Consider the following 14,989-nt stretch of genomic DNA (forward strand, 5'->3'; position numbering starts at 1 on the left):
ATCAAACTCCTTGTGATTGATGATTGTTATCTTTGCTAGTTGATTTTTATTCCAATAACTCTAGTCTTTCCATTGGAATTGACTAGGACCAGAGAAATTAAATTGATTCATCTACTTGACTTACCTTCATAGTTAGAGGTTAACAAGGTGGGAGCAAAATCAAATTCTCATCACAATTGATAAGGATAACTAGGATAGGACGTCCAATTCTTATACCTTGCAAGAGATTTTTATTATTATTAATTTATTTTCCTTGTCATTTAAATTACTTGCTCCTTATTTCAAAAACCCAAAAATTCTACCTTTTCTATAACCAATAATAAATCATACCTCCCTGTAATTCCTTGAGAGATGACCCGAGGTTTGAATACTTCGGTTATTTATTTTTATTGGGTTTGCTTAAGTGACAAACAAAACTTTTGTACGAAATGATTCTTGTTAGTTTAAAAACTATACTTACAATGTGATTATATTTGTGAATTTCTTTACCAGCAAGAATCCAATCGTCAAGTTGCTCCCGTGAAAAGTGGATAGTATGGCTGTGGTGAACTACCTCGGTAAGCTATCATAGATTATATATATTTCTATCAAATGATGTTTGTTTTGAAATGGTTTGTATGTGTTGTAGGTGGAAAATATCCTGGGATTTCGGCTGCGACTCTAAGAGCCCGCCTTAAAACAAAGAATCTCAAGAAGGAAGGTTCATTGTCGAACCCTGCCAAAGGGGATGGGGAAGGTGAGGTTGATCAACCAAAACCAGGGAGAAGGAAAATCATCTTTAAAAAGAGAAAGTCCGAGCTTGTTGATTTAGATGTGTCTGACGATTTGATGGAGAGGGAAATTCCTTTAGAGGAGCTTAGTATGTTTGTGAATAGCCAACAAAGGTCGCATGGTTTTTTTGAAAAAGGTGATGGTTTGTCATTGTGGGACAAAAAGTTTCCTTATATGGTTGTTGCTGATGAGATGTTGCTGTCATCAGCTGATGTGACTTTGGTTGAAGAAATTGGCAATGTTGCTGTAGATCAATTTTTGCAGGTTTGATTCTATAGTTTCATTTACTTAGAATATGCTCTGCAATATAACTGTGTTTTTTTTTTTTACAGGTTCTTGGACTCCGACTAGCTAGCATTGGTCAGAGTAGGAAAGTAAAACATAAGAAATTGTTAGGAAAAATAAAGGAGATGGTTAGTTTGAAAGAAGACCTGAATTTGAAGAAGGACTTATTAGCAGAGATGAAAAAGAACTTGGTAGAGAAGGAGGAGGAGCTCAACTCAGTCAAGAGTAGGTATGTGAAGGATTCAGAGATCACAAAGAAAAAAGAAAGTGAACTTTCTAACTTACAGAATTAGATTATTGAGGTGACGGTTAAATTGAAGAATTTCGAGAAAAATCGACAGACTGAGATTCTAGATGCATTTACTGAGGGTTTTGAGGAGCAGTGATGCAGGCCAAGTTTTTAGTTGCTAAATCGGATTTTTCCCAGATGGACCCAGGCAAAGTTGTTCATGAAGGGCTTTTAGTTGATGATGAAAAAGCTGCGGAGGAAGGAGATGAAAATGTGGTAGACTAACTTGTTATTGGAATTTTTTGTTTGTGTTTTTTGTTATCTTGTTTAAAGATAACTGTTTGATCTTTAGAACTTGCTAAAAATTGGTATTGTGCATTCCTATGGATTTTTTGCATTTTGATCAATTTTTTAATAAGAATCTAGTTTTATTTGATTTTGATAGATTGTATTTTGTTTAGATTGAATGTTTGATATATTGAGGTATATACCTGGGGTTTTTAGAGATTGGTGGTCAATGATTTGAAGGTGGTGACCAAAGAATTGATGTGTTTGATTGTTTGATTTGAGGTAGTTGGTATTATGCTATACCATGATTGATACCATATTGTTTGAATTTTGCGGTATTTCGGATAGAAAATTTATTGAGTTGGTAGAGGCACCTTATGCCAATTTGTGATTTGGTCACAATTGAATAAGTTTTGGGCTTTTGTTTGTTAGAGTTAGGAGCAATTTACATAAAACGTACTAGTCATTTAGGAAGTATGACTTGAATTGAGAAAGGCATGTAATCAGTAAATAAATAAAAAATTGGAACAAAATGTTTAGAGACCTTTATTACAAAGGTACAGGTAGGCATGCCTCATTAAAACCTCTCCAAGCAAAACCCTTTATGAAAAAATCTTGTGAGTAAGAAAAAGGGTACAAGCCTGTCCCTGTCTTTTAACTATAATAATGCTTTAAAGAAGAGATAGTCCAAGTATTACGTAAAGTTGTACCATCCAAATATTGTAGACGATATGCCTCATTTCCTAGAGCATCAAGAACTCAGAATGGGCCTTCTCAATTTGCGGTTAGTTTTCCATGTAATGAAGGTCGTCTAGCCTGTTCAGTTTTCTTCAGTACTAAGTCATTTGTTTGAAATGATCGGGGATTGACTTTTTTATTGTGTCACCGAGCTATGTTATGCTGCATTGTTTGGTGACGGAGTGTTGCGATGTCTTTGATTTCTTCAACTGTATCCAGATCTATGCGCCGAACTTCAGTTTGATCGTCAATTTGAGTCCTAAGGGAGGACTGAGAGATCTCTAAAGGGATCATGGCTTCAGATCCATACACCAGTATGAAAGGTGTTTCTCTTGTCGTTGAATGAATAGTAGTGTTGTATCCCCATATAATTTCTAGTATGAGTTCGCTCCAGAGTCCTTTGGCATCATTTAGTATTTTTGGTAAGGCATGTAAAATAACTTTATTGGCTGCTTCTGCTAAACCATTTGTTTATGGGTGCTCCACTAAATAGATGTGTTGTGTTATTTTCAAGTTCTACAAAAAAGAGGTGAATTTTTTATCGACAAACTGGTGACCATTGTCAGTGATGATATGCCAAGATATACCAAATCTACATATGATATACTTTCAAACAAAGAAAATCATTTGTTGAGACGTTATTTTGGCCAAAGGTTGAGCTTCATCCATTTTGAAAAATAATCAATAGCAACTATTAGAAATTTTACCTGGCCTGGTTCTAATGGAAAAGGACCGAGTATATCAAGCCCCATTGATAAAAAGGCCAACTTACTTCAAAATAATGTAATACCTCGGTTGGAATGTCTATAATCGCAGAGTGCTTTTGGCAATTACGTCAAGCTTTTACTTTGGCATTGCAATCTTGCTGTAATGTCAACCAAAAGAATCCAGTACGAAGTATCTTGGAGGATAGGCTCGAGCTCCAACGTGGGTTCCACAAATACCTTCATGAGCTTCTACTATAACTAGGTCAGCTTCTGACCTGGAGAGACATTTTAACAAAGGACGAGAAAAACCTCGTCTATATAGAGAATTGTTGAATATTGTAAAGAAAGATGCTTGTCATCGGAATTTTCGAACATTATTAAGATTTTGTGGGATATTCCCGGTTTTAAGATACTGGATATAGGACTATCGCCAATCTTCTTCCTGAGTGACACTTAAAACTTCGGTTAGAGTGATACTTGGTGTAAGTAAAGTAGATTGATAAAGAGAAGAAATGTGTGATTGTGTGCTTTCGAGTTTTGATAAGATATCAACTCGGTGATTTTGCTCCCTAGGTATGTGATGGATTTCAAATTTAGAAAAATTAGAAATCAATGATTTTACAAAGGCCAAGTATTTTGTTAATAAAGGGTCTTTGACCTGAAAAAGTTCGTTTACCTATTGTACGACTAGTAGAGAGTCACGATATACATTTAGTTCCAAGATTTCTAGATCAATTACTAACCTTAAGCCCGCAATTAGAGCCTTGTATTCTGTTTGGTTGTTGCTTGCTTTGAAAGAGAGGTGTAAAGAATGTTTAAGGACAAGTCCGTTATCGTTTTCAAGTAGGATTCCAGCACCACATCCTTGAGGGTTAGATGCTCCATCCACATAATGGGTCCATTGCATGTGATGCTCATCCAAATTTGGAGCAGTGAACTCGATGACGAAGTCTACTAAATACTGTGACTTGATCGGTCCTCTGCTTTGGTATCTGATGTCAAATTCAGAAAGCTCCACAGATCATTTGATAAGTCAGCCAGATAGTTCCGATTTATTGACGACTTGCCGTAGTGGTTGGTCGGTTCGAATGTTGATGACATGACTTTGAAAGTATCGTCGGAGGCGTCTAGCCGAGAATATCAATGCCAGGGCTAGCTTCTCTATCTTCGGGTAGAAAAGCTCGGCATGTTGCAATGACTTGCTCACAAAGTTAATAGGTCGTTGCATTTTGTCTCTTTTTGTATCAAGAACAGAGCTTATAGCTGATGCCAGGGCATTTTGGCCAGTTTCACTGACCTTTTCTTTACTGTTTTTAGGGTAGTTTCATGCATTTCCTTAGGAAATAAGATAGTTTTGGATAGATATTCACTTACATCTTGATTCGAGCATACATTGTGCACCTTACATGATTTCATGAGGATTTTTCATGAATTTAATGACAAATTGAATGTTGCATTTCCCATGACTTGGATTAGAACTTTGATTCACTTTATTGCTTGATTTCAGGACAAAGGAAGCAAAGAAGAACCACATTAGTGGCTACGTTAGTTATACTAACGTTAACACTAACGTGGAATGGGAGTAACTTGCAAAGTTAATGAGAAAAGTAATTGCCAATAACGCTCTCGAAGCCATCATTGCCCACGTTAAGAGTCACGTTAACTAAGTTAACGTGAACTCTAACGTGGAAGAAAGGAAATGGAACCAACGTTAGTGACACTTAACATTATCACTAACGTTGGACCAAGCTCATAAGTGGCCACGTTAGTTGCCACGTTAACTTAGTTAACGTGGCCTCTAACGTTAAGAAGTAAAGGGGAAGACAACGTTAGTGACATTCAACTTTATCACTAACGTTGTCCAAGTCACAATAAGCAACGTTAACTCCCACGTTAACCTAGTTAACGTGGAAGCTAACGTGAAGAAACAAGGTGGTCGACAACGTTAGTGACACCAAACATTGTCACTAACGTTGGAAGGAACCCACACAAGCCCCAATAAGCCACGTTAACTCCCACGTTAACTTAGTTAACGTGGAAGTTAACGTGAAGAAGGGAGGTGATAGCCAACGTTAGTGACACCCAACATTGTCACTAACGTTGGAATGAGCCCACACAAGCCACTATGAGCCACGTTAACTCCCACGTTAACTTAGTTAACGTGGAAGCTAATGTGGATAAGGGAATGATGAGCCAACGTTAGTGACACTCAACTTTGTCACTAACGTTGGAGATGGCTAGCATGGCCACGTTAGAAGCCACGTTAACCTAGTTAACGTGGACTCTAACGTGAGAAATAGGGGCACATTGGAACGTTAGTGACAATGGTAAGTGTCACTAACGTTCTTGAAGGTTGGCAAGCTTACATTAAAAGAGCCACGTTAACTAAGTTAACGTGGACTCTAACGTAGGGACGGGGGAGACTTCTCAACGTTATTGGGAAAGGCAAGTCCCAATAACGTGTGCGAAGGACAAAGAGGCAACGTTAGTGGCAACGTTTGTGCCACTAACATTGAAGATAACGTGGCTCTTACTTGGGTGAGGAACGTTAGTGAAAAAGGTGATTGTCACTAACGTTCTCGAACCCATATTTTCACTGAAGGTTAACACCACTAACATCCTGAGCTAAAGTCTCTGCCCACTTCACACTTTCTCTCTGCAAGTAAAGCCAATCCCAATGAAGAAGAGAACTACTTCAAACTCAAGATCCAAAGGCCCATACCCAAGACTTGAAGAGCCAACCAGAAGAACAGAAGAGTAGTATATATAGGAGTAGCTTTGAATTAAATAGAGAGTGGGAAATTATAGGGAGCCTCTTGGCATAGAACTACTCTCTGTATTTTACTTTCTCTACACTTCTAGTTTCATCATGTATTCTCCATCTTTGTTTTCATTTTCCAGAGCTATGAACAACTAAACCCCTTTTATTGGGTTAGGGAGCTCTGTTGTAATTTGATGGATCAATACTAGTTTTCATTATTCTTCTTCTATCTTTTCTCTTGATTTTACTTGAAAGCTTTCGATCTTCATCCAATTGGGTAGTTATCTTGGAAAAGAAGCTATTCATACTTGGATCTCTTCTGAACCTTGAAAGAGGAATGAAGAGATCATGCTAGAAATGCTTTCTCATGCTGGACCAAATTGGGTTTGGATGGATATGTGACTATGATCCTCTCAACACTTGATTTGGGAAATGCATGTGGTATAATCAGTGACCATACTTCATCTTTTCTCATGAGCAATTGACCAAGGAATTGGCTATTGATCAAGATTTGAGAGATTGAATTACAAGAAATTATAATTCGATCACTTAAGATTGCCAAGGAGATCAATGAGTGCATTGATTGAGGAAGAGATGAAAATGAAATTGATCCGGAGAATGCAACATCTCCTGAGCCCAATGAACTCCCCATTCCTGATCTTACCCATTCTCTTTAATTTCTGTCATTTACTTTTGTGAGCAATTTTCCCATTCCCATTTAAGATTCTACAATTTACTTTCTGTCATCTACATTCAGCTCTTTATTTCTAGCATTTACTTTTCTGTTATTTACTTTCTCGCCATTTAATTTTCTGTAATTCTCAACTCAAATTCTGATTCGCTCAACTAGAACATTCCTCTAATTAAAGTTGCTTAATCAATCAATCCCTGTGGGATTCTACCTCACTCTATTGTGATTTTTTACTTGACGACAAATTCGGTACACTTGCCGAAGGAAATTTGTTATGAGACAAGTTTTCCGTGCATCAAGTTTATGGCGCTGTTGCTGGGGATTGATTGTGCATCAACAATGATTAAATTGGAAGATAACTAGATTGAGCATTTTTGTTTTGTTTTATTTAATTTTCTGTTTGAGTAATTTACTTTCTGTTTTAGTTAATTTCTTCCCTTCCACCTACTTTTTCTTTGTTATTTACAATTCATTTCACTAACCCACTAACTGTTTGATATATTGCATCACTCACACTAACAGTAATTCTGACAGAAATACTTTCTGCATCTATTTTCCTTGCTTGTACTTGTTGGTTGTATGACAGGGAGAAGAAGCGGGGCTTCAACTTCCTTTGATTCTGAACCTGAGAGAACCTTCTTGAGATTAAGAAGGGAAGCAAGAGGAAAAAGAGTAGTTGGTGCTGAGGAAGAGGAGGAATACTTTGAACCAAACATGGAAGAAAACATGGAAAACCATCATGAAGAAGAGACTCACAACCATGGCGGAGGAGGTCGAGCAAATCATGCTGGGGAGGATAGAAGAGTTTTAGGCTCTTACATCAATCCGAACCCAGGAAATTGTGGAAGTAGCATTCAAAAGCCAACCATACATGCCAACAATTTTGAACTAAAACCACAGCTCATCACCCTTGTTCAGAACAACTGTTCGTTCGGAGGGAGTGTCCAAGAAGACCCCAATCAACATTTAACCATCTTCCTGAGAATATGTGACACAGTGAAGTCTAATGGTGTTCATCCTGACTCCTATAGACTGCTCTTATTTCCATTTTCACTCAAGGATAAGGCAGCCAAGTGGCTGGAGTCTTTCCCAAAGGAGAGCTTGACAACCTGGGAGGATGTGGTGAACAAATTTTTAGCAAGATTTTACCCTCCTCAACGAATCAATAGGCTTAGAGCTGAGGTCCAAACTTTCAGGCAACAAGATGGTGAGACTCTTTATGAAGCATGGGAGAGGTTTAAGGACCTAACAAGGAGGTGCCCACCAGATATGTTCAACGAATGGGTGCAGCTGTACATTTTCTATGAAGGCCTGTCATATGAATCAAAGAAGGCAGTAGACCATTCATCCGGAGGATCTTTGAACAAGAAGAAGACCATTGAGGAAGCCATAGATGTCATTGAAACTGTAGCAGAGAATGACTACTTCTATGCTTCCGAAAGAAGGAACACGAGAGGAGTGATGGAGCTAAACAATGTAGATGCTCTGCTGGCCCAAAACAAGCTCATTACCCAGCAGCTGGCTGACCTCACCAAGAAGATGGAGAGGAACCAAGTAGCAGCGATCTCCACTTCATCAACAACCCAAGAAAGAGTGAATGAAGAAGCAGAAGGTAGTCAGGAGCAGGCCAAATACATTGGGAATTCACCTAGGCAAAACTATGATCCATACTTCAAGACCTACAACCCTGGATGGAGGAATCACCCAAACTTTGGGTGGAAAAATCAACAAGACCAAAGCCTTGATCAAAGACACCCAAATCCCAACAATGCAAGCCACCAACATTTCACATCTAGACCATATCAACACCCCAATAACAACACCTCTCCACATCCATATCAAAACTAAAATAACTTACCTCATCCTTCCACCTCTAATCCCGATCTACAATCATTTGATGACAGACTCTCAAGGATTGAGAATCTACTGGAAGGCATAGGCAAGGAGATTCAAGACAACAAGGTGTTCAAGGAGGAAGTGCGAGCCAGATTCAAGAACCAGGGAGACACAATCAAGAGGTTGGAATCTAAAGTGGGGTATCTCTCTAAGCAAATTCCCAAACCCACAGATGGATTCCCAAGTGACACAGAGAAGAATCCGAGAGGTGAAACAAAGAAAGTAAGATGGGAAGATTGCAAGATGGTCACTATAAGTGATAAGGAGACTGAGGACAAGCCAAACAAGTCGGCAGAACAACCTGGAGACACCTCAGCAGAGAAGGAGGAAAAAGATTACCAAGAACCAGAAATCTCAAAACAGGAGCTGCTGAGACTCTATGCACCTTTTCCCCAACTGCTCAATGGTGCTGTGGAGAAGAGAATATACTCAAGGTTTCTAGATTTGTTTGCATCTCTGCATGTCAACATACCATTCATCAAGACTATTCAACAAATGCCTGAATACATCAAGTATATGAAGGAGCTGCTTCTCAGGAAAAGCTCACTCAAGGGAGGCTAAACTATAGTGATGAACAAGGAGTACAGTGCCCTCATTCAACCACAGTTGCCTACGAAAAGAAAAGATCCAGGGAGTTTTCATGTCCCCTGTGCCATAGGAGAAACAATGTTTGATAAAGCACTCTGCGATTTGGGAGCAAGCATCAACTTAATGCCCTTATCCCTGGTGAAGAGGCTGAAGATCAATGAGATAATGCCCACAGATGTAGTCATAAGGCTGGCAGACAAAACTCAAAAACAAGCAATAGGAGTGGTGGAAAATGTATTGGTAAAGGTTGGGAAGTACTTTCTTCCCACAGACTTTGTCATCTTGGACATGGAAGAGAGTCACACTCACCCAATCATATTGGGAAGACCATTCCTAGCTACAGCCAGAGCACTCATAGATGTGGAGCGAGGGGAGCTAATATTGAGGATCCATGATGAACGACTCAGCTTTAATGTCTTCAAACTCTCACAAGAAGCAGACCAAGAAAACAAAGAACCAAGCAAAGATCATAATGAGATGCTGACAGAGGAAGCAAGCACTGAAGCACAACCAGCCCATCTGGGAAAGCCCTTGGTTGATGAACAAGGAAATAAGCAGTTGTCACAACTCAAGGAAAAGCTGGAGGAACCTAAACCACCAGAGACATGTGAAGACAACAACAAAATTTCCTTAGAAGAAGAAGTCACCAAGAGCAAGGCAACATCAAAAGGGACAAAGAAGAAGGTACCAAGGGGGTGGAGGAACAAGAAGATCCCTACGGAAGACTTCTCTCCAGGGGATAAAGTGATCTCAGCTTACTTCTCAGATATCCCCCCTAATCTCCCCACTGTACCGTCTCAATTACCTAAGGTCTTCACTATCAACAGAGTTCTCTCCTTGGAACATGTAGAGATCATTGATACAACCAATGGATATAAGTCCAAGGCAAGAGGGGAGGACTTGAAGCATTATCAACCTCCCTGATGAAGGAAAAACGTCAAGCTAGTGACGCTAAAGAAGCGCTTCATGGGAGGCAACCCATGTTTTATGAGCTTTTACTAGTGAATAAGTCAATATTCATGAATTCCAACTCAAACTTGACAAACACTTGGTGAAATCCTTATATTGCAGTATATAGTGAAGAACAAGTTTGGTGTTCAAAGCATGCCAAGAAAGCATGAATGCAACTGAGAGTATGCTAGTCTTGGAGCTTTGAACAGAACTTTTCATCACAGTGCTCCAAACTAAGTTTGGTGTCACCCCATGGTGCCACCAATGTGCATATAAGGATACACAGTTAGTTAGTTAGTTGGAATTCATGAATAAACAAAATCTTTTCTTCTCTTTATTATTCTAGCCGTAAAGTTTAAATGGTTTTTTTTAATGATATTAATTCTTACTTTTCTTATTTTATTTTTATAGGGAAAAAGGAGATGAGCATTGAAGGAGATTGATTGGACAATTAAATGAGAAAGGTTCGGCCACTTCATGAAGAAAAACTACACACTTGTCTCAAGAAGGAATGCATTGGAAAATGTTGTCATGCAACATTGAAGAGAGGAGACTCTTGAAGACCGAACCAATAATCCTCATAAAGTGATGATCCTTGTCCTTTCTCCATGCACAACCCCAACCGTCCATCAAGCAACCATTCCATCAATCCACACCCTCCATTCACTCACAATCTCCATATATAAGTGAGTCCTAGTGCATACGTACCCCTCACACTCAAATTCCCACTCTCCACACCATTGCCAACTTCACACATTAACCCTCATCCATGGCATCTTCGAGCTCTAAAAGAAGGAAGGGAAAGGAACCTATGGAGCAACACTCGTATGATGAAAAGAGATTTAGAAGCTTGCACCATGCATTGCAATACGGGTGGATGGTGGATAAGGAGATCATTTATGAGCTGGGATTTCAAGTTAGGAAAACGGAGTGTCCCGAAATCACAAAGAAAGTAGAAAAGAGAAGATGGGAGCTCTTCACTGATCCGGTCATTAAGGTGAATGCAAATCTTATAAGAGAGTTTTATGCAAATGCGGTCCGATATGATAAGGCAGATGAGTCATATACAAGCTTTGTGAGAGGAAAGATTGTGGATTTTGGTCCCATGAGTGTCATGAGGGCATTAAAGTTGCGGTCCATACCATTTGAAGAAGAAAGTTATCATTCAAGAATGGACAACAACCCTAATCATGACCAGATTGTGCAAGACATTTGTGTACCAGGAGCTGACTGGGAAAGATATGCAGATAGGAGACCAAGGTTCATCAAGAGAGCAGATCTCACCCCGGAAGCAAAAGGGTGGTTCGAAATTGTAAGGAGGTCCATCCTCCCAGCAGCGAACAACGCGGAGGTGAATCTCAAGAGAGCCACACTGGTACACTGTATACTCAAAGGAAGAGAGATCAAGGTTCATGAACTCATAGCAGAAGGCATTAGAAAAATGGCAGAGAAAAGTGACTCAAGAGGAACGTTAGGTTACCCCAGCACTATTTACCGACTATGCAAGAAAGCTGGGGTGGTGTTTGAAGATGAGGACCCCGTGTGGATAAAAGAGGGCATTCCAATAACCGTTCGACGAATGCATGCTACCGCATCCCCCCTGCCTCAACGGAAGCAAAGGAAGAGGCCAGCCCCTCAAGTAGTGGAAGGACAAGTCTTAGAAGGGCAAGCACCAGCCACCTTGGATATGCACGAATTGCAGGAAGCCATTGATGGGCTATCTCGACAATATTTGGAAAGCCAAGGAGCACAGAGAGAGCTTCAACTACAGATGATGGGGCAGCAAAGAGTCACTCTCAAGATGGATGACTCAACAAGGGGAGTGGCAAAAGTAAATGATGGATCAGCAACTGAGTCAAGGACAACAATGGAGTAAAACATTCCACAGGATGGAACAAAGGCAAAATAAGCAACAAGAATCCATCCAGAGGCTAATCAACATCCAAGCACATCAAGGTGCACATATACATGAGATGCATCGAAGACAAATAAAACAGGCAGAACTATTGGATGAGCAAAGGGCATTCGCAGAAGGAGTTTACCTGAGCGAGACTGGGCATCATATAAATACTCAAGCCAGGCTCGGTTACTTGGTAGGACAGCTGCCTATATTGCATCCAGGAATCACAAGGTATGAAGAAATGAGGGATGAATTAGCACGAGAAGAAAGACAAAAGGTGGAAGAGAGTCATGAATCAGTGAGGAAGGCACTTGAGGATTGGAAGCAAGCAAGATTGGCAAGGATGCGAGGGAATGCAAGAGGACACAAAGAAGACAAACAAGGAGGAAAGCATGGGCATCCACAAGAGTAAAAGGTGGTGGAGTTTCTTCTTTGGTCCATCTTTTTCTATGCTTTGAATAAGGAAGATCTTGTATGAAATAGAACATGCTTCCATAATAGTTTGAACCTTTTTAAATTCTGTCTTTTAAGATTTTGTGTTGAAGAGGTCTATGTTTGCTAGTCTTTATGTCACTGCATCCTTACTTTGCTTACTTGTATGCTTGTCCCTTTGAATCAAATGAAAAGAGAATGAGTGTTTTTAAAGACCAGAGAGGAGTTCATACTATGGAGTAAGTTCATGAGTTTATGGTATAGTCATAAGTTAGCTAAGTTGGTTCAACCACAAGGTGGGAGGACAACTATCTGTCATGAATACTATGCTTGAGATACACCCCATGAGACTAGCTAAATAAGAATATCCTAATAAGAAAAAGGGAAAGAACAATAAAGGTTGAAAAATAAAAGAAAAAGAGTAAGCAATAAGGCTAGGCACCAATGGTTTTAATCTCGAGGCATGTGTTTGTGGTGCTCCTGTATGAGGGATCTACTTGGATGAATAAGCTCTTAGGGGTGCCTTATCACTTGGTAACTTGGGTTAACTAACTCGGGATTATCAGCTGAAAGTCCACTATCAAGAGTAACCTTCACTACAGAGCATTTAGTAACCCAAAGAGGTGCTGGACACCAAGGTCTCAAGAAAAGAAAATAAATAAACTATATGCCTGTGGTGTGTATGTATGGGGGAAAGAGACTTGAGGGAGTAAGTCCTTAGGGGTGTCTTAACACCTTAGCACCTTGAACCAACTGGTTCGGGAGTGTTGGCTGAAAGCTTATCTTAAAGAGTCGCCCCCTTACAAAGCACTTAGCCTAAGAACACAAATAATCCCTGAAATAACAATAAAAGGATCAATGATTAAAAGTCTCATGGGATGCAATCACAGTGAGTATCCTAGGACATGATAAAGGTCCGAAAGCCAGGAATGAACCTAAGTTGCTATGCATGAAACCACCATAAAACCAGGGACATGACTTCCACAAGAATGATTCATTTCTCTTGGCATTCCATTCATCATTTTCTTGTTCCAGTACTTGCTTAGGGACAAGCAAGCTTTAAGTTTGGTGTTGTGATGCCAGGGCATTTTGGCCAGTTTCACTGACCTTTTCTTTACTGTTTTTAGGTTAGTTTCATGCATTTCCTTAGTAAATAAGATAGTTTTGGGTAGATATTCACTTACATCTTGATTCGAGCATACATTGTGCACCTTACATGATTTCATGAGGATTTTTCATGAATTTAATGACAAATTGAATGTTGCATTTCCCATGACTTGGATTAGAACTTTGATGCACTTTATTGCTTGATTTCAGGACAAAGGAAGCAAAGAAGAACCACATTAGTGGCTACGTTAGTTATACTAACGTTAACACTAACGTGGAATGGGAGTAACTTGCAAAGTTAATGAGAAAAGTAATTGCCAATAACGCTCTCGAAGCCATCATTGCCCACGTTAAGAGTCACGTTAACTAAGTTAACGTGAACTCTAACGTAGAAGAAAGGAAATGGAACCAACGTTAGTGACACTTAACATTATCACTAACGTTGGACCAAGCTCATAAGTGGCCACGTTAGTTGCCACGTTAACTTAGTTAACGTGGCCTCTAACGTTAAGAAGTAAAGGGGAAGCCAACGTTAGTGACATTCAACTTTATCACTAACGTTGGCCAAGTCACAATAAGCAACGTTAACTCCCACGTTAACCTAGTTAACATGGAAGCTAACGTGAAGAAACAAGGTGGTCGACAATGTTAGTGACACCAAACATTGTCACTAACGTTGGAAGGAACCCACACAAGCCCCAATAAGCCACGTTAACTCCCACGTTAACTTAGTTAACGTGGAAGTTAACGTGAAGAAGGGAGGTGATAGCCAACGTTAGTGACACCCAACATTGTCACTAACGTTGGAATGAGCCCACACAAGCCACTATGAGCCACGTTAACTCCCACGTTAACTTAGTTAACGTGGAAGCTAATGTGGATAAGGGAATGATGAGCCAACGTTAGTGACACTCAACTTTGTCACTAACGTTGGAGATGGCTAGCATGGCCACGTTAGAAGCCACGTTAACCTAGTTAACGTGGACTCTAACGTGAGAAATAGGGGCACATTGGAACGTTAGTGACAATGGTAAGTGTCACTAACGTTCTCGAAGGTTGACAAGCCTACGTTAAAAGAGCCACGTTAACTAAGTTAACGTGGACTCTAACGTAGGGACGGGGGAGACTTCTCAACGTTATTGGGAAAGGCAAGTCCCAATAACGTGTGCGAAGGACAAAGAGGCAACGTTAGTGGCAACGTTTGTGCCACTAACATTGAAGATAACGTGGCTCTTACTTGGGTGAGGAACGTTAGTGAAAAAGGTGATTGTCACTAACGTTCTCGAACCCATATTTTCACTAAAGGTTAACACCACTAACGTCCTGAGCTAAAGTCTCTGCCCACTTCACACTTTCTCTCTGCAAGTAAAGCCAATCCCAATGAAGAAGAGAACTGCTTCAAACTCAAGATCCAAAGGCCCATACCCAAGACTTGAAGAGCCAACCAGAAGAACAGAAGAGTAGTATATATAGGAGTAGCTTTGAATTAAATAGAGAGTGGGAAATTATAGGGAGCCTCTTGGCATAGAACTACTCTCTGTATTTTACTTTCTCTGCACTTCTAGTTTCATCATGTATTCTCCATCTTTGTTTTCATTTTCCAGAGCTATGAACAACTAAACCCCTTTCATTGGGTTAGGGAGCT

The 14,989-nt window shown here is 39.9% G+C and overlaps 1 non-coding gene across 1 annotated transcript; it reads right to left on the bottom strand.

The window, feature by feature from the left end:
* Positions 1 to 7,637: 7,637 nt before the first annotated feature.
* On the bottom strand, positions 7,638 to 7,744 carry LOC148567126 (small nucleolar RNA R71). Its single transcript, XR_015881468.1, has one exon. It is a non-coding gene; the product is annotated as a small nucleolar RNA R71 (small nucleolar RNA).
* Between the last annotated feature and the right edge of the window lie 7,245 nt (positions 7,745 to 14,989).

Source organism: Arachis ipaensis, chromosome B4 (assembly GCF_059453495.1).
Source record: "Arachis ipaensis isolate K30076 ecotype BB chromosome B4, ASM5945349v1, whole genome shotgun sequence".
In the NCBI taxonomy this organism is placed as follows: Eukaryota; Viridiplantae; Streptophyta; class Magnoliopsida; order Fabales; family Fabaceae; genus Arachis; species Arachis ipaensis.